Source organism: Psammomys obesus, unplaced genomic scaffold, assembly GCF_907164565.1.
Source record: "Psammomys obesus unplaced genomic scaffold, mPsaObe1.curated_primary_1811, whole genome shotgun sequence".
NCBI classification, from domain to species: Eukaryota; Metazoa; Chordata; class Mammalia; order Rodentia; family Muridae; genus Psammomys; species Psammomys obesus.
Window position 1 is genome coordinate 4,059,534 of NW_026591872.1, and position 23,878 is coordinate 4,083,411.

General features: G+C 38.9%; 1 protein-coding gene across 3 annotated transcripts in view; it reads left to right on the forward strand.

Moving 5' to 3' along the window:
• The window catches only part of Gria3 (glutamate ionotropic receptor AMPA type subunit 3), a 359,624-nt gene that overhangs the window by 231,771 nt on the left and 103,975 nt on the right, over positions 1-23,878 (forward strand). The gene's annotated exons all lie outside the window — the stretch shown is intronic.

The window sequence follows — 23,878 nt, forward strand, 5'->3', positions numbered from 1 at the left end:
ATAAAGTCACAATTACTTTTTTAATTATTATTAATTACACTTTATTCATTTTGTATTTCCCCATAAGCCCCTCTCTCCTCCCCTCCCGGTCCCACCCTAAGTCCACTGATAGGGGAGGTCCTCCTCTCCTTCTTTCTGATCTTAGTCTACCAGTTCTCATCAGAAGTGGCTGCATTGTCAGGGTTCTAGGTTATCTCCACGGATAGTCCTTGGTTGGAGTATGAGTCTCTGGGAAGTTCCTTGTGTTCAAATTATCTTCTTCTGTTGCTCTCCTTGTGGAGTTCCTGTCCTCACCAGCTCTTACTATTTCCCACTTCTTACATAAAATTGCATTCACTCTGCCCATCAGTTGGCCATCAGGCTCAGCATCTGTTTTGACAGTCTGCACTGCAGAGGCTTTCAGAGGCCCTCTGTGGCAGGTTCCAAGGTTGTTTCCTGTTTTCTTCTGGCTTTCAGAGGCCCTCTGTAGCAGGTTCCTAGGTTGTTTCCTGTTTTCTTTTTCTTCTGATGTCCATCCTCTTTGCCTTTCAGGATGGGGATTGAACATTTTAGTTAGGGTCCTCTCTTTTGCTTAGTTTGTTTAGATGTACAGATTTTAGTGGGTTTATTCTATGTTGTATGTTTATATGAGTGAGTATATACCATGTGTGTCTTTTTGCTTCTGGGACAACTCACTCAGGATGATCCTTTCCAGGTCCCACCATTTACCTGCAAATTTCATGATTTCCTTATTTTTCATTGCTGAGTAATACTCCATTGTATAGATGTACCACAGTTTCTGCATCCATTCTTCAGTTGAGGGGCATCTGGGTTGTTTCCAGCTTCTGGCTATTACAAATAAAGCTGCTACAAACATGGTGGAGCAAATGTCCTTTTTGTGTACTTGAGCCTCTTTTGGATATATGCCTAAGAGTGGTATGGCTGGATCTTGAGGAAACACTATTCCTAGTTGTCTGAGAAAGCGCCAGATTGATTTCCAGAGTGGTTGTACAAGTTTACATTCCCACCAGCAGTGGAGAAGGGTTCCCCTTTCTCCACAACCTCTCCAGCATGTGTTGTCACTTGAGTTTTTTATCTTGGCCATTCTGATGGGTGTAAGGTAAAAATCTCAGGGTTGTTTTGATTTGCATTTCCCTAATGGCTAATGAGGTTCTAAGAGCAACAATCAATAAATGGGACCTCATGAAATTGAAAAGCTTCTGTAAAGCAAAGGACACCGTCATCAAAACAAAGCGACTGCCTACAGATTGCGAAAGAATCATCACCAACCCTTTATCTGACAGAGGACTCATATCCAGTATATATAAAGAACTAAAGAAGCTGAAATGCAGCAAACCAAGTAATCCACTTAAAAAATGGGGAACAGAGCTAAAGAGAGAATTCTCTGTAGAGGAATATCGAATGGCAGAGAAGCACTTAAAGAAATGCACAATTACATTTTATCCTTTCAAATACCTCAAAATAGACTGAAGTCCCATTAGGGTGGTGGCCAAGTATGATATAGCTATGATATGGATCACAATTCTATCCATGGAATTATCAAAGAATATTTGATGATTGGATTAGAGAATAAAACAGCTCAGAAACAATTTAAGTAGCCTATAATCAAGTGCTAATTTATATGGTGTAATCTTTCACTGTTTGCATAAACCCCCACCCTCATTCCTGCTGGAGGAAGAATTTGCTTTCCAGGAAAAGACTTGTTCCTTTTCTTAGGAACCTGGTAACTTAAGCTACCACAATTACTTTGCATTTCTATGTTGAAACATCACTCCGTTGGACAATTCAAATAGCACTAAAGACAGAGTCAGCCTTCATACAAATAATAAGGTAAATTGTTGTCCTTGGCAGCCTTCCAAATCCACATTCTAGTGCTTTTATCTTCACTCTAGCAAGCACCTTCCCATTTCTCACCCATGGTCTAGTATCAACTCAGTAAAAGTCACTCAACTTACCTTGTGCTGGTTCTCCTCTTTGTACAAATTCTACGTTCAAGGAATCTTTGTACAACATCTTGAAAATAAATGATCTAAAAGTAAGCCTTTAATAGATTTATTTCTGTGTCTAAGTTATCTACACAATATGAAGGAAAAGGATCTGTTTAACTATAAATCAATGAAGATTGTACGATACCAAAGTCATTTGAATTTTTTGAAGTGTGAATGAAATCAGGGACAGTATGTGTTTGAATGCCAATTCTTCAGACACCAACTTTGTAAATGATGGATTTAGAGAATTAACCAAGGACTGTTTACAAAACCTTGCATAAACTTCTTGGGCACGAAGTCATGGCTCATATTATACAACCAAATTCAGATGTAAGCAGCAATGGTCTGGATCAGAAAGATGCAATGTGATAGAAAGCTGATACAATTGATAAAATCTAGCATAACTTACAAATCTAAATGACTATCTTCATTACCATGTTTCCAGTGAATATTGCCATAACTTCAGAGGTGACTAGCCAGATGCACAGATATTTAATACCTAGAAAAGGAGAAAAATTTAATTTACTCTATATGAACAGTAGGATACATTCTAATCTATGACTATCTGCTTTCCTTCATATCTTCTAATCGCTTCCCTGTGTAAAGTTCACTGAGACAACCAAAAGAAAAGATACCACTGTGGCAATTAGACAAGTAGCACTGATTCTGATGTTTAGTGTAAGCCCACAAAAGTAATTGAGTATCTAATCATGAGTTGTAATTGTTAAAATCCCCATGAAATAATAAAATGGGCTTAACAGAAATTCCACTTAGTACATCAGGGAACTTGGGACCTTGAAATAACTTAGCAATGACATTGCAGAGTGAATATACAAATGTACTTATTGTACAGAAGGGAATGTGAAAATAAAGAAAACAAGGGTCCATAAACAGTCGTCAAAATGTACAACAGCCCAAGCAACCATTTGAGATGAGAAAAAGAAAAGAAAAAGACACATTTTTTGATAGAAAATACAGCCAAATTTGGTATTGAGCGCTCTTGGTCATTTGGTTACTGATAATGTTGGCGAATATGTAGAGAAAGAATAATTCTTATACGTGGTTGGTGGGAATATAAATTAGCACAACCCTTTTGGCAAGTGATATGGAATTTTCTCAAAAACCTCTACAGGTAAAACTGCCATGTATCCCAGAATTGCCACTTCTGAGTATACAGCTGCTCCTTGATCTGGTGGATCTTACCTCCCAATGAACTCATCATAAACTGAAAATACAGTAAATCAGATGAAAGGGGAGGAGGTCCTCCCCTATCAGTGGACTTGGAAAGGGGCAGGGAGGAGACCAGGGAGGGAGTGTGGGGTTGGGGAGGGAATGAGGGAGCGGGATACAGCTGGGGCACAGAGTTAACAAAATGTAACTAAAAAGAAAAATAAAAAAATAAAAATAAAAATAAAAAGATAAAAAAAAAGAAAATACAGTAAATCAAAACCACATCTCAATCAAGCCAGGGCAGTGGTGAGGATATCATAACCCCAGATACTAGGGAGACAAACTCAGGTTAGTCGTGAGTTCAAAGTCATCACAGGCAACAAAAATCATTTCAGAAGAGGGGCTGCATTTAACATACCTAACTATACCTAACTATAGCTTAGCTTGTTCATAACCCACCAAAGGTGCTGCTTGTTTACCCTTAATGTAGTGGCTGACAGAAAGTCATGGTTCACTGCAGCAGATCATCAGCCTAACAGTATCACAGTGCATACTGCTACCCCATTTGCTCATATAATTGCTCGCAAACTGAAGTTTTGTTGGTCAACTCAGTTAAATTAATGTTTTGCTGAGACTTTAGGAGGATCCAGGCCACAGTCTACAAAATGCAATGAAGTGTGTCTGTTTACGATTATAGTTGGATTTAGAAATTTGTGAAAGAAATTAAAACTTATTTTCAAATAATAGAGATGAATGGGGAGCTAAAATCCAGGCACATTTTACCCTCAGTTAGTTACTTTCACCATTTCTCTTCACCCTTAAAAAAAAAAAAAAACCTATTTCAGCTGTTTGGTAACCATTTTTATCATGTGAGAAATTTTACAGACATTTTAGAGATATTTGACATTTATGGTCCCATAAGCTCCTAATTTGAAAGCCTAGTCATCAGGGAGTGACACGATTTGAAAAGGATTAAGAAGTGTGGCCTTGGAGGAAATGGATCACTTGAGTTGGGCTTTAAGGTTTCAAAAGCCCATGTGAAGCCTAATATCTCTCTCTTGGACTACATATTAATATGCAACTATTTTTTAATTTTTTTATTTATTTACTTTTTACTAGTTTATTCACTTTGTATCCAAGCTGTAACCCTCACCCTCGCCCCCTCTCATTCCCACCCTGCCTCCTTCATCTCCTCTCATCCCCCTCTCCAAGTCCACTAATAAGGGAGGTCCTCCTACCTTTCCATCTGACCCTAGCCTATCAGGTCTCATCTGGACTGGCTGCATTGTCTTCCTCTGTGGCCTGGTAAGGCTGCTCCCCTCTTAGGGGGAAGTGATCAAAGAGCCAGACTCTGAGTTCATGTCAGAGACAGTCCCTGTTCCCCTTACTAGGAACCACACTTAGATACTGAGCTATCATGGGCTAGATCTGAGCAGGAGTTGTAGGTTATTTCCATGAATGGTCTTTGTTTGGAGTATCAGTCTCAGAAAAGACCCCTGGGCCCAGATTTTTTTATTCTATTGCTCTCTTTTGGAGCTCCTGTCTCCTCCAGATCTTTTCATCTCCCTGTTCTTTCATAAGATTCCCTTCACTCTGCCTAAAGTTTGGCTATGTGTCTCGGCATCTGCTTTGATACCTTGTTGGGTAGAGTCTTTCAGAGGCCCTCAGTGGTAGGCCCCTGCCCTGTTCCCTGTTTTCTCCTCTCAACAGAGGAATAACAAATGGCAAAGAAACATTTAAAGAAATGCTCAACGTCCTTAGTCATCAGGGAAATGCAAATCAAAACGAACCTGAGATTTCACTTTACACCCATCTGAATGGCTAGGATAAAAACTCAAGTGACAATACATGCTGGAGAGGATGTGGTTTCTCCGTTGCTGGCAGGAATGTAAGCTTTTACAACCTTTTGGAAATCAGTCTGGAGTTTTCTCAGACAATTAGAAATAGTGCTTCCTCAAGATCCAGCTATACCTCTCTTAAGCAAATATCCAAAATATGCTCAAGTAGACAAAAAGGACATTTGTTCAACCATGTTCATAGCAGCTTTATTCAGAATAGCCAAAATCTGGAAATACCCCAGATGTCCCTTAATGGAGGAATGAATACAGAAATTGTAGTACATTTACACAATGGAATACTACTCACAATTAAAAACAAGGAAATCATGAAATTTTCAGGAAAATGGTGGGAACTAGAACAGATCACCCTGAGTGAGGTATCCCAGAAGCCCAAAGTCACACATGGGATATACTCACTTATAAGTGGATATTAGATATATAATGTAGGATAAGCATACTAATATCTGTACACCTAAAGAAGCTAAGCAAGAAGGAGGACCCTGGGTAACATGATCAATCCTCACTCAGAAAGGATGTAACTCTTAGTTAATTCTGCAACACCATGTCAGCCTCCACCATGCTCCCTGCCATGACAATAATGCTCTAAGCTTCTGAAACTATACGCAAGCCCTAGATTAAATGCTCCCTTTTACAAAGTTGCCTTGAGCATGGTATCTCTTTTCAGCAACCCAAGCTAAGACATTTATGTACAAACTATGAGATTGTTATGTTGGCAACTTCAAAAGAAAAATCCAGCAAAATATTGGAATTAAGGATATGCCATAAACACGGTGAGATTACAAACTCTTTGCAAATTCTTTCTCAGAGACATGAGCCCTAACTTCTATTGCTAACTTTTCCTTTATACACTATAGGTGCTAAGTGTACATTTCCACAGTATCATTGTTTTACAGAGGTTTAAGTGAGACTTGAATGTTTCCACATAATATTTTCAAGTAGCCAGATCACAGAATGAAACTTATAACTTATGAAAAAGTGAAATGTCTTGGGAAGTTATGATAAGAGGCACAGCAGGATGAAGAGTCTGCAAGTATCTTTCACCATACAAATTTATTGACCTAGTAGTCCCCTTTGAACATTCTCTCATTCACACTTAGTCTTGGAATGCAAGATGGTTATTGTTGTTACATCAATGACCTTGATGAAATTGTTGGGAGACACCAATCTCAGTTTTCTATACACTGCAGATTGTGTATTTAGTAATATAAGCTACAAGATGCAGCAGCATGTAACAGAAATAATGTCATGCTTTGGATCATGTTAGAAGGCAAGGAGTCTGCTGAGTGCTGCCAACAGTAGGCAACACTCATCTCTCATCTTCCCTCACCCTACCCATGACTTTCATATATTGGTGTTCCCTGCTTTGCTTCTAGTTCTTGTTGTTGTTTCTGTTACATTGTTTTATTTATAGTGATATCAGTGGGATTGAATAGTCCCACCTCTTTAGATAATCAGAAGAAATCAAACTCAGGAGACATATGTGAGCAAGTAAATTAGTAGCTCCAACTGACTCAATAAAAAGAAAAGTGCAAGATCTAGTTAGCTGCAGAGTATTACAAAAAGTGATCCCATTTGGATTATTTGACTGCTTAGAACAAACCTTGACTTTTAAAAAGTCCATATTGTATTCCAAATGTAATTTTGGTGACCTCTGTGCTAAGGTTGCCCATATAATCTCAGTTTTCTGTGCCTGTAGGTAGTGTTTGTACATAATACCCACAAAGTCTAGTATATTGATGGAAAAGCAGCAGGCTGTGGGCCATGTTAGAAGAGAAATAGAAAAACTGGAAAACACTTATTCTTACTTATGAAGAATTTGTAGCATGACACTCGTGTCTCTACCAATCAATAACCTTTACAAAACTATTTTCACATTTTACCTTACAGGTGTGGTTTGGATGTTTCTGTGGTACTAATGTTTTACGGACTTTTTAGTCAATTCAGCACATATTCCTTCCCATGTCTAAGTCTATATGTGGTCATACCAAGAACTGAAAGTTACCCAGTGTTTGGGAAAAAGTGAAACGCCCTGAAATAGAGTACAATGAATATGATGAAAAAGGCTTTGAACCATGTCCAAAGAGAAGAACCTAGAATCAGCCAGTTTCTGTCCAGCAGCCAACCCTTTTCTCCTAACTTCCTTTGCTCTTGTCATGATCTTCCCCATTTTGTTTTCCATTCTACCTCACATGTAATCAGTGAATGTATGTATATATACTGTATATATATATATATATATATATATATATATGTGTGTGTGTGTGTGTGTGTGTATCTACATATATAATATATACATATTTATTTATATGTATATATTATATGTAGTAGAGAAAATGCACTGGTCTCAATGATTTTTAACCAAATAGTTTTGTCAACAAGAAGTGAACCTTAGTTACATCTATGGAAACTAAAAGTACCTGAACGTGTTGTGAAAAAGAGGCAAATCAAGGAGGAAGTCTTTCTATACCTGCCCTTAATAAAAATATTCTCCCCCTTGCCACAATCATCCATTTCTATCTCTTGTATCTCAGATATTTCTCAGTAAGCTCCTTTATATTAATGTCTGTATATAAGTTATCCAAAGAATCAAGTTATTTTCTGTTTCTGTAGACTGCATGTATCCATATCAACATACAATCCAGAAATTTGAACAGAAACAGTAGTTTGAACTTTGTTAGAAGAGAAATATCTTATCATTTGTCCATTCACTCTCTTCCTGTGTATATAATTTTGGGGTCACCGCTTTAATAATGCTTTCTGTGTTAAGTTTCTCCAGACAGTGAGGCCTCTTTGTTACTTTGGATTTTAATTCAGTCCAGCAGTATGTAATATAAAAACAACATGTTTGAATATGTGTTAGTGGAAACAGGTAAGCCATAAAAATGGACCATTTTTGCCCTTTAGCTATCATCATAAGTTCCTTGTTTTTTCAATATTTCCCATTTTTATTTACTCCTTTTCTGACATGGGATTTGTTATCATCTCTACGAAATTAGTTTCTTTCCAGATATTTAAGAGAGACTCCCTTTTAATATATTCATCTATTACTATGAGGTCATACAGACAAACTCTAGCAGTGAAATTAAACAAGCACTATGAACAAGTGAAATTTCTGTAAATGATAAAATAACAGGAAATTGTGAGCAATTATTATCTAGTGCTTATCTCTGCATCAGATTGTCTACTAACTTACCTCATTCTGCAACTGTGTCCTATTACTAAAATTCATTCATTGCCCTACTCACATATTCTGGTTGCTCTCTAGACACCGGGTTTAGTTACTTTTGTTTTATTGCTTTTAAAGATTAGCATTGATTTTTTTTTTTTTGGTTTTTTGATACAGAGTTTCTCTGTGTGTCCTTGGCTGCCCAAGAGTCCTTGTAAAGCAGGCAGGCCTTGAACTCACAAAGATCTATCTGCCTCTGCCTCCCTGAGTGCAGGATTACAGGCATTCACCACCAGGCCTAGGTGATTAGTACCAATCTTACACCCAAATGGCAGTATTATTTTAAAATGTATTTACTTAAGTGTTTCTCTGCCATTTGATATTCCTCTGTTGAGAATTCTCTGTTTAGCACTGAACCACATTTTTAGTTGGATTATTTGGTTTATCTGTGCTTAATTTCTTGAGTTCTTTATATATTCTGAATATTCACCCTCTGCCAGATAGAGGGTTGGTGAAGATCCTTTCCCAGTCTGTAGACTGTCATTTTGTTCTTATGGCCATGTCCTTTGCTTTACAAAAGCTTTTCAACTCAAGGGACAACACATGCTGGAGAGGTTGTGGAGAAAGGGGAACCCTCCTCCACTGCTGTTGGGAATGTAAACTGATACAACCACTCTGGAAATCTATCTGGCGCTTTCTAAGACAATTAGGAATAGTGCTTCCTCAAGACCCAGCTATACCACTGCTAGGTATATACCCAAAGTTTGCTCAAGTACACAAAAGAGATATTTGCTCAACCATGTTTATAGCTGCTTTATTTGTAATAGCCAGAACCTGGAAACAACCCAGATGTCCATCAACGGAGGAATGGGTACAGAAATTGTGGTATTTTTACACAATGGAATACTACTCAGCAATCAAAAAGGAGGAAATCATGAAATTTGCAGGCAAATGGTGGGACCTAGAAAAGATCATCCTGAGTGAAATATCCCAGAAGGAGAAAGACAAACATGGTATATACTCACTTATATAGACCTATAAGATATGATAAACATAATGAAATCTATACACCTAAAAAAGATAATCAAGAGAGCGGACATGGGGTATGATTATCAATCCTCGTTTTGAAAGACAGATGGGATGCACATTAAACATTGACAGGAGTCTACTGAGTGCATTTGAAAAACTCTAACTAGCAGTGTTTTCAAAGCAAAGACTCATGACCAAACCTTTGGCAGAGTACAGGGAATCATAAGAAAGAAGGGGAATTAGTCTGATGAGGAAAGGACAGGAGCTCCACAAGGACCAAACATATCTGGGCACAGGGTCTTTTCTGAGACTGACATGCAACCAAGGACCATGTATGAATGTAACCTAGAACCTCTGCTCAGATGTAGCCTGTGGTAGCTCAGTAACCAATTGGTTTCCCATAGTGAGGGGAACAAGGACTATTTCTAACAGGAACTCAATGACTGGCTCTTTGGCCTCCCCACCCCCGAAGGGAGGAGCAGTCCTGTTAGGCCACAGAGGAGAGCTTTGCAGCCAGTCCTGAAGATACCTGATAAAACAGGATCAGATGAATGGGGAGGAGGTTCCCCCTATCAGTGGACTTGGCAAGGGGCATGGTGGAGATGAGGGAGGGAGGGAGGGACTGGGAGGGAATGAGGGATCGGGACACGGCTGGGATACAGAGTTAATAAAATGTAACTGATAAGAAAAAAATAAAATTAAAAAAAAAACAAAAAAAAAAAAACAAAAGCTTTTCAGTTTCATGAGGTCCCATTTATTGATTGTTGATCTTAGATCCTGTGCTGTTGGTGTTCTGTTCAGGAAGTTGTCTCCTGTGCCAATGAGGTCAAGATTCTTCCCCACTTTGTCTTCTAACAGATTGAGTGTGTCTGGTTATGTTGAGGTCTTTGATCCACTTGGACTTTACACTTGTGCAAGGTGATAATTATGGATCTACTTGTATTTTTCTACATGTAGACACCCAGTTAAACCAGCACTATGTGTTGAAGATGCTGTCTTTTTTCCATTGCATGTTGTCCATAGGTGTGTGGGTTTATTTCTGGGTCTTCCATTTGATTCCATTGATCCACCAGTCTGTTTCTATGCCAGTACCATGTAGGTGTTTTTATTTGTTTGTTTGTTTATTACTGTTGCTCTATAATACAGCTTGAGATCAGGGATAGAGATACCTCCAGAAGATCTTTTATTGTACAGGATTATTTTAAATATTCTAGTTTTTGTTTTGTTTTGTTTTGCTTTTCCACATGGAATTGAGAATTGATCTTTCAATGTCTTTAAATAATGCTGTTGGTATTTTGATGAGAATTGCATTGAATTTGTAGATTCCTTTTGGTAGGATGGCCATTTTTACTATTTTAATCCTACTGATCCATGAGATGAGAATTGCATTGAATTTGTAGATTCCTTTTGGTAGGATGGCCATTTTTACTATTTTAATCTTACTGATCCATGAGCATGGGGGATCTTTCCATCTTCTGATATCTTCTTCAATTTCTTTCTTCAGAGACTTTAAGCTTTTTTAATACAGGTCTTTCACTTGCTTTGTTAGAGTTACACCAAGATATTTTAGGGAACAGGACAGCAGCCTATCATAGATATCCTCTGATAGACTCTACCCAGCAGGGGATCAAAGCAGATGCAGAGACTTGTAGCCAACCTTTGGGGAGAGAGCAGGGAGTCTTATGGAAGAAGGGGGGATAGAAGGTCGTGAGGGGACAGGAGGTCCATAAGGAGGCCAACAAAGCCAAAACATCTGGGCCCAGATGTGCCTGCAGAGACTGATTCACCAACCAAGGACCATGCATGGAGAAGAGGAGACCCCCTGCTCAGATGTAGTCATTAGGCAGCTCAGTCTCCATGTGGGTTCTTAGTAAGAGGAGCAGGAGCTATCTCTGACATGGACTCTAGTGCTTGCTCTTTGAGCGCTTTCCCGCCATTAGGGTAGCCTTGACAGAAAACAGAGGAGGAGGACTCAGGGAGTCCTGATGAGACTCAATAGGCTAGTGTCAGATGGTAGGAGCACTCCCCCTTTCAGTAAACTAAAGGAGAGTGTTGGGGGAAAGGGGAAGAGAGGTGTGACTGCGAGGAGATGAGCAAGGGGGTTACAAATGGGATAAAAAGCAAATAAAATATAAATAGATAGATAGATAGATAGATAGATAGATAGATAGATAGATAGATAGATAGATAGATAGATTTAAAAATATTTATTTATTGTGTATATAATGATCTGTCTATATATACATCTGCATACCAGAAGAGGGCACCAAATCTTATTATTGATGGTTGTGAGCCACCATGTAGTTACTGGGAATTGAACTCATGACCTCTGGAAGAGCAGCCAGTGCTCTTAACCTATGATCCATTTCTCCAACCCCTGGTAGTGTCTTATAGGATGGAAATTATTTAATAAAATAATGCAGAATGGATATTTTCCTGACTATTTTAAATGTTATTCAAAGTGTTTCAGGAACTGGACATCTCTTGCCCTTAATTGAGACCCTTAATGATAAGATAACTGGGGTCCTCCTTTTTCTCACCTTGATGTGTTATCTGATGATTGTTAAATAATTCATAGTCATTGTTCCTCTGTGAACATCATTGGTAAACATGTGGTGAAATCAGGCTTGATTCAATCCTCAGAGAGTATAATATCTCACAACATAAGAAAACAGTTTGAAAAGGAAAATAGTGACTACACTGCTAAGTTGAATCTGAATGAAGTTATTCTACGATCTAGCTAAGTCCTGAAACTTATCCAGCACGCCTATCTGAGCCTCCCTTCTTCCATCACTGACACTTCTCCCTTTATTTTTTTTCTGTCCAAGTAGTCAATGTTGACATTTGCATTTGTAGAAATTATAGATATATATGGTCTCATTATATTCAACTTAGCTTTGTTGCAACTCTTTTTTTTTACTTTTATTAATTACACTTTATTCACTTTGTATCCCCCCATTAACCCCTCCCTCCTCCTCTCCTAATCCTGACTTCTCTCCCCCTTCTTCATGCATGCCTCTCCCTAAGTCCACTGACAGGGGAGGTCCCCCTCTCCTTCCTTCTGATCTTCGTCTATCAGATCTCATCAGGAGTGGCTGCATTGTCATCCTCTGTGGCCTGGTAAGGCTGTTCCTCCCTCAGGGGGAGGTGATCAAAGAGCAGACCAATCAGGTTATGTCAGAGGCAGTCCCTCTTCCCATCACTATATAACCCACTTGGACACTAAACTGCCATAGGCTACATCTGTACAGGGGTTCTAGATTATCTCCATGCCTGGTACTTGGTTGGAGTATGAGTCTCTGGAAAGACCCCTATCTTCATATTTTCTGGTTCTGTTGCTCTCCTTGTGGAGCTCCTGTCCTCTCTAGATCTTACTATTTCCCACTCATTTCATAAGATTCCCTGCACTCTGCCCATGAAATTTGCAGGTAAATGGTGAGAACTGGAAAGGATCATCCTGAGTGAGCTGTCCCAGAAGCAGAAAGACACACAGTATATACTCACTCATATAGATATATAATATAGGATAAAACTACTAAAATCTGTACATCTAAAGAAACTAATCAAGAGAGAGGATCCTGACTAAAATGCTCAATCTCCATCCTGAAAGGCAAAGAGGATGGACATCAGAAGAAGAAGAAAATAGGAAACAAGTTAGGAACCTGCCACAGAGGGCCTCTGAAAGGCTCTGCCCTGCAGACTATCAAAGCAGATGTTGCAACTCTTTAAATAAATTTTGTAAGAACTGTTGATAAATTAAACTTAAAATACTGAGAAAATAGAAGAATATGGACCAGGACTCAGCCATCCCCTTTCCCTACTGAGAATGTGGGCCCCAAAACTTAGTATTTTAAGTGTCTTTCATCTTTTACTTTTCTTTTTTATCATTCAAAGTTTTGAATGTCTCTTCTATTATGTCATGACTGTCTTTAGATAGACCTGGACTCAAAATCATATTCAAAGTCTCAGTATACCCAATCAAAAAGTAAATGTTGGAATTTATTTTAGTCACAATGTCCAATGTATTAATCAGATGGGTGGGTAAAGTGAGCTAGTTGTCAGTCAGCTTTCTTTCCCTAACTTCATCATCTCACCACAGTCCTCCCTACAACCATCATTTGATTCTCCTTTTTGTACACTATATGTGTTTAGGAGTACCCTGTTATGTTTAGTGTCATTAGACTGGTTTCAGTGATACACAACTCCAATAAAACACTATGAAGGGTTGTGTGTGTTCAACCAAATCACATACACAGTAATCTAAACACAAATTATGACAAAACATAATGCCTTAAAATATGGGAGATAGGCGTTTAGAAGTTTTTGTCTTTTAGTCTTTACTCATTACTGTTCCTATGTATTACTCTTAGTCTTGCCATTCCATGTTTATAGTCTACATACTAGATGTCTGGTAGTCAGCTTTCCTGTATTAGTGATTTCACTAACTGTGGGTAGCTTGGGGCCCAGTTTACAATTTTGTCAATTCTAGTTGTACACAATGATAGACTCTAATAACTCATTTTAGAAATAGAATAGGTCTTGTAAAAGTGGGGAAAATATAGAAGGCGAGCTGGAGGCATCAAAAATACCTTTCTTGGCTCTCTTCTGCCACTGACCCTCCACCATTTTATTGAACCTTTTCCCCATCCATGTGTTTAGTTATCATTTATTTGATGTGAGTATCTTTTGAGATACTTCAAGAGCCTTATCTCAAATTTGACCACTGGGAAGACTATGGTTCACCTACCTAAGGAAAAAAAATCTAACAAAGACACCAGAGACCTTTCCCATTACTCATGAAAGCATACAAATAGGCAGTTGGTTTTCTTGTCCAGTATTTGTTACTACCCAATATGTTTTCACTTGGTAAAATTAAAGCTATTAATTAAACTCATATTCTCTGTTTTCTATTTTTCTTTTTTTGGGAAGTAGAGAGTTGAGTAACAGCCTTTCATAACAATGATTGCCTCTGCTAGGTTTTATATACAAGATTGCTTCTTTCATGATTTTAGTGTGGTGGTTAGCAAAATGGAGAAAATACTGTTTTTGTATCTCTCATGAAGGGATCCTTTAAGGGAAAACTCATCATAACAAGTTAATATTAACTTTAAAATGCTTTGTGGTTATTAGAAAGGAGGAGTGTTCTCGGCATGCAAACCAAACTAATTGGTTCCTTGTCCAATCTCCTTAAATTCGTATTTCACAATTAATGGAATATGATGATGAGTTCTAACTAATTAATGAAAAAGTGTCTCACTAAAATATTTTCTAAGACTATTTTCTGATTCATTTTAAAGAACTCTGAAATTAAGGAAATAAAGTTGTGGTTAGGGATTGGAGAGAAACACATGAAGCACTTTTGAGTACTAGTTACATTTATGTTTCAGCTTATGAATATTAATTAATATATGCATCCAAAGATATGCACATACTTCTTTGTGATTATCATACTTCAATGAAGATGTTTTTAAAATGCAAAAAGGAAATACACAAACTCATAAGAATATATGAATAATATAGGCACATGCATTTATCAAAACATATTGAGTATACTTTTAAAATTTGTACATTTAGGAGATCAAAGATGGCAGTGCCAACCACACAGGGTATCTCAACAGCAGCTCAGCAGTGAGAGCAGGGTGCTCAGCAGGAAGTACTGGGGACCCCAAAATACTTGCATCTGTGTTTCTCAGGTGAGAGGAGAATCCACGGGATACTCGAAGGTCCATCTTCAGGCCACACAGCTAATACAGGGAAAAATTCCCAGGCTCCCACCCTGTACTGTTGCAGCCCTAGGCCACCCTCACAAACCCACCATCTGTGGATACCCTCCTGCAGCCAGCAGCAGAGGTGCAGTGTGAGCAGCTTCCACCCCACAGCCTTAGGCTACCTGCCTGAACAAACCATCTGTGGATACCTTCCTCAAACCTGGCAGCTCTCTAGGCTCTGACACCACAGCCCTAAGCCACCCGCCCAAGCCCAACATTTGTGCATATATTCTTGGGACCGGCAGCTGCCAGTCATGCGGGGGTGGAGGTGGGAGACACTCCTACCTAGTAACCTTAGATCACCCACCCTAACCCACTGAGACAGCAGCAGCAGCTCACTCTCAGCTCTGACTCTGCAGCCCTAGGACACTCATAGGAACCCACCATCAGTGGACACTTTCCTGGGACCTGCAGCAGGCACACCTGCCTCCTTCCCTATAGCCTTAGGCCACCCAGCCTCCCAAACACACCATCTGTGGATATCTTCCTGGAGAGGCAGCAGTGGTGCACTCCTGGTTCTGACCCCGCAGCCTTAGGCCAACCATTGCCCAAGCCTACATTGTGTGGATATCTTCCTGGAACCAGAGCCTGGCAGCTCTGACCTGGGGTGCTCACTCTCACTGCCTGTAACTTGAATACTTTCCTGTACTGTGGGTAAGACTCCAAACCTGGATGCCCACTCTCATAGTCCTGTGGACACCTTGTGGGTACTAGGGGCTCCTGTTTCCAAACCCAGGAAGCTACACTCAACATCCTGTGGAAACCTTTCTGGTCACAGCAACTAGTGGCACTCACTCTCACAGCCTAGTGGAGGGGATATATTCTGGTACTATGGGGGAGGTACGGCTCCATTCTGTCTACTCCCCTCCTACCTGGTTCACCCAGGTCAGAATTAACCAGCCAAGCACAGACAGTGAACACAGCTGAGCTGAGCTAGGTTTGGGTCCCTGGTTCCATTCCCCACCATCTAAGGGACACTGGAGCAGCTCTAGGCAAAGAGATCTATCCACCAGTGCCCCAGCAGCATGGCTCACATAGGCCAGAATCAGGGAGACCAGCACAGAGAGAGAACCCAGTGGACCGGAGGTAGGCACTTGACCCAAGTTCCAATGTCCTCTTCCCTAAGGAGGCTTGTGGGGCATTGGAGCAGGTCTAGTTTGGGAGAAATATCTGCCTGCTCCCCAGCACGCTAGCCTACCTGGCTTGGAAACAAGGTGGCCAGCACAACCAGTGAACCCAGCAGAGCTGAGCCAAGCCTGGGACCCAAATCCCATCCTGAGTCAGGTGGACCCAGTCTGCACTACAGGCTCCAAGAATAATCAGTCAAGGCTACAGACAACCAGATGTTTAGAGGCTAGAGTGAGAATACAGGCAAACCAAACCAGGACATCATGGCTTTACAAGAGTCTCCAAAAATCAACAGACATTGTATTGCAGCTGAAACAAAGGAAATTTATCTTAAAAGTATAATGATGCAGTTATTTGAGGCACATAAAGAGGAAATGAACAACAATAACAAAAAAGAGGCCATCATGGACAGAAAGGAATCCACATTCAAACAGGTGAAGGAAATGGTACAAGATATGAAAACAGAATTAAAATCAATAAAGGAAACACGAGCAGAAAAAAAAAATAATAAAACCTGGAGTTGGAGAACTTAGAGGAGAGATCAGGAACCACAAAGGTAAGCATCACCAAGAGAATATGAGATGGAGGAAAGCATTTCAAGCACTGAAAATACAACTGCAGAAATTGATACATCTCTCAAAGAAAAAGTAAAAAGTGGAAAAGTTACAAACACAAAACATCCAAAAAAAATTAAGTACACCATGAAAAGATGAAACCTAAGAATAATAGGATTAGATGAAAAGGAAGATTCCCAGTTCCAAGGCCCAAGAAATATTTTCAGGAAGATCATAGAAGAAAATTTCCCCAACCTTAGGAAAGAGATGCCCATAAACATACAAGAGGACTATAGAACACCAAATAAGACTAGACCAGAAAAGAAACTCCTCACATAACATAATAGCCAAAACACTAAAATCTATAGAACAAAGAAAAAATATTAAAAGCAGCAAGGGGAAAAGGCTAAGTAACATAAAAAGGTGAACCTATCAGAATCAAACCAGACTTGTCAACAGAGACTATGAAAGACAGAATGGCCTGGACAAATACAATAGAGAAACTTAGAGGTCACAGATGCCAACCCAGACTACTATGCTCAGCAAAACTTTCAATCAACATAAATAGAGAAAACAAAATATTCCGTTACATACCTAAATTTAAACAATACATATGCAGCACTCCGGCCCTACAGAAGATACTAAAAGGAAAACTAAAACCCAACCATCTCAACTGCACCCAAGAAAACACAGGATAAAGGCAGGATCACTTCAAAAAAGCAAAAGAAAACAAACACTAAATCACCACAAACTCCACAATAAAAGGAACTAACAATCATTGTTCACTAATATCTATTAATATGAATGGTCCCAACTCTCCAATAAAAAGACACAGCCTAATGGATTGGGGGCAGAAACAGGATCCAACATTCTGCTACATTCAAAAAATACACCTGTGCAACAAAGATAGGCACTACCTCAGAGCAAAGGACTAGAAAAAGGTTTTCCAAGCAAATGAACACAAGAAGTAAGCTGGAGTGCCAGTCCTAATATCTAACAAAATAGACTTTCAGCCAAAATTAGTCAAAAGAGATGGAGAGGACCACTTATTCTCATCAAAGGAAAAATTCATAAGGAGGACATTATAATCCTGAGCATCTATGCGCCAAACACAAGGGCGCCTGCATTTGTCAAAGAAACATTACTAAAGCTTAAATCACACATTGATCCCAACACCTTAATAAGTGGTAAAATTCAACACACCAGCCTTGACAAGGAAAGGATCATTAAGACAAAAGCTAAATGGAGAAATAATGACACTTCCAGAGGTCTTAAATCAAATGGACCTAATAGATGTCTACAAAACCTTTCACCCAAACACAAGAGTATACCTTTTCAGCATCTCATGGAACCTTCTCCAAAACTGATCATATAGTCAGGCACAAAGTAAGCCTCAACAGATAAAGGAAGATTGAAATAATCCCTTGTATCCTATCAGACCACGATGGCCTAAAACTAGACCTCAACAAAAACAGAAATAACAAAAAGCCTATACACACATGGAAACTGAACAACTCTCTACTCAATGACACTTTGGTCGAGTAGGAAATAAAGAAAGAAGTTAAAGACTTCCTAGAACATAATGAAAATGAAATTCCTAACTTATGGAATACAATGAAAGCAGTGCTAAGAGGAAAGTTCATACCACTAAGTGCCTTCATAAAGAAATTTGAGAAATCTCATACAAGCAACTTAATGGCACACCTGAAAGCACTAGAAAAACAAAAGAAACAGACACACCCAAGAGGAATAGATGGCTCAAAATTATCAAACTCAGGGCAGAAATCAATACATTAGAAACAAAGAAAACAATTCAAAGACTCAATGAGACCAAGAGCTGGTTCTCTGAGAAAATCAACAAGATAGACAAATCCTTACCCAAACTAACTAAAAGGCAGAGAGACACTATCCAAATTAGCAAAATCAGAAACAAAAGGGGGAACATAATGACAGACACTGAGGAAATAAAAGAAATCCTACTTCAAAAGCATATATGCAACAAAATTTGAAAAGCTGAATCAAGATCAAGTAAATAAATTAAATAGTCCTATATACCCTGGGAAAACAAAAGTAGTCTACAAAAGTCTCCCATCCAAAAAAAGAAATAGGCCAGATGGTTTCAATGCAGAATTCTACCAGACCTTCAAGGAAGAGCTAACACCAACACTCTTTAAACTATTTCACAAAACAGAAACAGAAGGAACATTACCAACCTCATTCTATGATGCCACGGTCACGTTGATATCTAAACCACACAAAGACCCTACAAAAGAAAGAGAACTTTGGGTCAATCTCCCTTATGAACATTCATACAAAAATCCTCAATAAAATACTCTCAAACTGAATCCAAGAACACATTAAAGATATCATCTACCATGACCAAGTAGGCTTCATCCCAGCCATGCAAGGATGGTTCAACATACGAAAATACATCAATGTAATCCACCATATAAACAAACTGAAGGAGAAAAAAAAACACGTGATCATCTTCTTAGATGCCAAAAAAGCATTTGACAAAATCCAGCACCTGTTCATATTTAATGTTTTAGAGAGATCATCTATACAAGGCACATACCTAAATATAGTAAAAGCAATATATAGCAAGCCTATAATCAGCATCAAACTAAATGAAGAGAAACTTAAATCAATCCAAATAAAATCACAGACAAGGCAAGGCTGCCTTCTCTCTCCTTATCTCTTCAACATAGTTCTTGAAGTCCTAGCTAGAGCAATAAGACAACTAAAGGAGATCAAAGGATACAAATTGGAAAGGAAGAAGTCAAAGTGTCACTATTCGCAGATGATATGATAGTATACATGAGTGTACCCAAACATTCTACCATAGAAATCCTTCAACTGATTCAGAAACACCTTCATCAAAGTGGCTGGATACAAATTTAACTCAAGAAGACCGGAAGCCCTCCTGTAAACAAACCACAAATGGGCTGAGAAAGAAATTAGGGAAACAACACTTTCACAATAGTCACAGATAACATACAGTACTTTGATGTTGACTATATCCAAGCAAGTGAAAGACCTATATGTAAAAAACTTCAAGTCTCTGAAGAAAGAAATTGAAGAAGATAACAGAAGAGGGAAAGATATCTCATGCTCATAGATTGGTAGGATTAACATAACGAAAATGGTTATCTTGCCAAAAGCAATCTACAGATAAAATGCAATTCCCATCAAAATACCAACACAATTTTTTACAGATATTCAAAGAACAATTCTCAATTTCATCTAGAAAAACAAATAACTCAGAATAGCTAAAACAATACTGTAAAATAAAAGATCTTCTGGAGGTATAGCCATCCCAGATCTCAAGCTGTACTATAGAACAACAGTAATAAAAATGGCATAGTATATTTTTATTTCTGGTATAGAAACAGACTGGTGTACCAATAGAATCAAATCGAAGACCCAGAAAAAAACCTACATACCTATGGAAACTTAATTTTTTAAAAAGAAGCCAAAACCATACAATGCAAAAAAGACAGCATCTTCAACAAATGGTGCTGGTTTAACTGGATGTCTACATGTTGCAATATGAAAATAGATCCGTATTTATCACCCTATACAAAGTTAAAGTTCAAGTGGATCAAAGACCTTAACATAAATCCAGACACACTGAAACTGTTAGAAGAAAAATCGGGGAACTCATTGAACTCATTGGCACAGGAGACAACTTCTTAAACAGAACACAAACAGCAGCGGCTCTAAGATAAACAATTAATAAATGGACCTCATGAAACTGAAAAGCTTTTGTAAAGCAAAGGACACTGTCATCATAACAAAAGAACAGCCTAAAGACTTGGAAAAGAAATTCACCAACCCTAAACCTGAGAGAGGGTTAATAACCAGAACATATGGAAATAACTTAGAACCCCTGTACAGAAGTAGTCCAAGGCAGCTCAGTATCCAAGAGGGTTCTCCAATAATAGGACCAGGGACAGTCTCTGACCTGAACTCTTCGGCTGGCTTTTTGATCACCTCCACCTGAGGGCAGAGCAGCCTTACCAGTTCACACAGGAAAACAAAGAAGCCAGTCCTGATGAGACCTGATAGACTATGGTCAAAGGGAAGGGGAAGAGAACCTCCTTTATCACTGGACTGGGGGAGGGGCATAGGAGAAGAAGAAGGAGGGAGGGTGAGAATGGGAGAGGGCTACAGCTGGGATACAAAGTGAATAAACTGTAACTTAAAAAACAAAACAAAAAAGAATTGAAGGAATTAAACACCAACAAACCAAATAATCCAATTAAAAATGGGCTACAGAGATAAACAGAATTCTTAACAGAGGAATATCAAATGGCAGAGAAACACTTAAAGAAGTGCTCAATGTCCTTAGTCATTCAGGAAATGCAAATCAAAGTGACCGTGGCTAAGATAAGGGATGCAGAATGCTGGAGAGGATGTGGAGAAAGGGGAACCTTCCTCCATTGCTCATGGGAATGTGACCTTGCACAACCACTTTGGAAATCAATCTGGTCCTTTCTTCAAAAATTAGAAATAGCGCTAATTCAAGATACAGCTATACCATGCCTAAGCATAAACCCAAAAAATGCCCCACCACTCAATAAGGACATTTGCTCAACCATGTTTGTAGCAGCTCTATTTGTAATAGCCAGAATTAGGAAACAACCCAGATGTCTCTCAATGGAGGAAGGGATACAGAAATTGTGGTATATTTACACGATGGAATACTACTCAGCAATTAAAAACAAGGACATCATGAAATTTGCAGGCAAATGGTAGTAACTAGAAAAGATCATCCTGAATGAGGTAACACAGAAGCAGAAAAACACACATGGTATATACTCACTGATAAGTAGATATTATAGGATAAACATTCTAAAATCTGTAGACCTACAGAAGCTAAACAACAAGGAGGACCCTAGGGAAGATGCTTAATCCTCATTCTGAAGGGCAAACAGGATAGACATTGGAATTAGAAGAAAAGGAACAGGACAGCAGCCTTCCACAGAGGACCTCTGAAAGACTCTATGCACCAGGGTATCTAAGGAGATACTGAGACTCATAGCCAAAGTTTGGGCAGAGTGCTGGAATCCTTATGGAAGAAGAGCAAGCCAGAAAGACCTGGAGTGGACAGGAACTCCACAAGGAGAACAGAGCCAAAATACCTGGGCCCAGGGGGCTTGCAGAGTCCAATACTCCAACTAATGTCCATTCATTGAGAGGACCTAGACCTCCTGTTCAAAGGGAGCCCATTGGCTGCTCATTTTCCAAGTAAGGGGTAAGGGGTTGTCTCTGACATGAACTCAGTGGCTGGCTCTTTGATCATCTCCCCCTGGTAGATGCAGCCTTGCCAGACCACAGAGGAAGACACTGCAGCCAGTCCTGTTAAAACCTGATAAGCTAGGGTCAGATTGAAGTGGAAGAGGTCTTCCCCTATCAGGGGACTAGGAAAGGGCATAGGAGGAGAAGAGGGATTATGGGTGGGACTGGGAGGATACAAGCAAGGAGGCTGCAGTGGGCATAAAAAGTGAATAAATTGTAATAAATAAATCTATAAATAAAATTCAATTAAAACTTTTAAAAATTTTTGTACATTGCATTAGATATAAATATTCCCTCAAACAAAAAAGGCTGGAAAAATGACATGCACATATGTGTGCACATGTACATGCCCACATGAACATATGCTTATACCTCAAATACAAAAGGAAGGGATAAAAATACTATGCAAACAGGAAATTATAGCTATTAATATTAGTGTTAAATCTTTGGGAGTAAAGTATAATCTGTACTTACTAACCACTTGTTTTGTTTGAAATGTATTTCAAAAACAAAATGGACTACTGGACCAGAGTCAATATGAATATTGACTATAAGCATCTTCACTATATGTTACTTTCAAAGTTTTTGTATACTTGAAATTTTCTTAGACTAAAATGTTAGAGATGAGGTTGGGCTGGGAGACTGATCCAGTTAAAGAAGTTATAAATATGGACCTGAATCTGGGTCCATAACTCTCATGTATAAGAGGTAGGCATGGTGGCGAGTGTCTTTTACCCTCATGAGTTGGAAGGGGAGTTGAAAGAGACAGAAGAAACCCTGGAGCTAACTTGGTTAGCCAACCTAGACAATTCAATGAATTCCAGTTTTAGTAGGAGATCTTGCTTCAGAAAAAAATGAAGATTAAGGGAAAAACACTGAATTCTGAACACTGGTCTCCACACACATGTGCACACATATGCTACACTTACATTCGTACGCATGAACACATAAACACATGAAAATATACATACAAAACATTTTGAAGATAATCTAAGGAAGATGGGACAGCTTCTTCACCATTTTTTTTATTTAAAATTAAACGTTTATTTTCTAAAAGAGTTTCATGCATAAGTATTATATTTACACCACTTCTACCCCTCCCTCTCCTCCTTTTTCTCCTTTATCTCCCTCTTAAATTCATGACCTCTCCTTTTTTCACAGAAAAAAAAAAAGCCTTCTAATTTTGGTCTTTTGATTTTTATAAGCAGTAAAACAGCCACAGATATATATATAAATCCATTTTCTCTTCTAATTTGTTTCTGATTTTCTTTTTGAATGCAAGAGCAATCAGGTATGGCAATAAGCTATACACCTGATTTTTGGTACCCGCTATGTTGGAGGAAATCTCAGAACTAGCCGATTTCTATATTTGAAATATAAAGGAAATTCCCAGCTGCTACTATGTTTTTCTTTCTTACTGCCCCAAAAGTCTGCTGTCTGAAAATAGTTTTTTTCATACATATTCTGATTATGGTTTCCTCTCCCCCATCTCCTCCAAGATTTCTCTTACCTTCCCTCCCATTGATATAGAAAGCTGGGATCCATTCATTAAGGATTCTAAAACATGAGCAACAAAGCATAGGAGATTCCTATCCAACAAATGTAGAAGCAATTCCCGGGGAAGGTATCCCAGAAGACAGCAATACCCAATGGAGTTGGCAGTGGCCATGTGGAAAAGGCCTAGGTGTGAACCCTGGGGAGAGCACTTTGAAGAACTTGGGTGACAAAGACACTAGATGCTAACTAGATCAAGTTAAGGAGCAAATTTTGGATGCCATACAGATGTCAAGACACATTTATGAATTCATGTGAGACGCACCCTGGGGTATATGCCATCATGTACAGGCAAGCTGTCAGCTTCACTCACTGGTATTTCTGTGAATAACAAATGTCTAAATATTCATCACAAGAACCT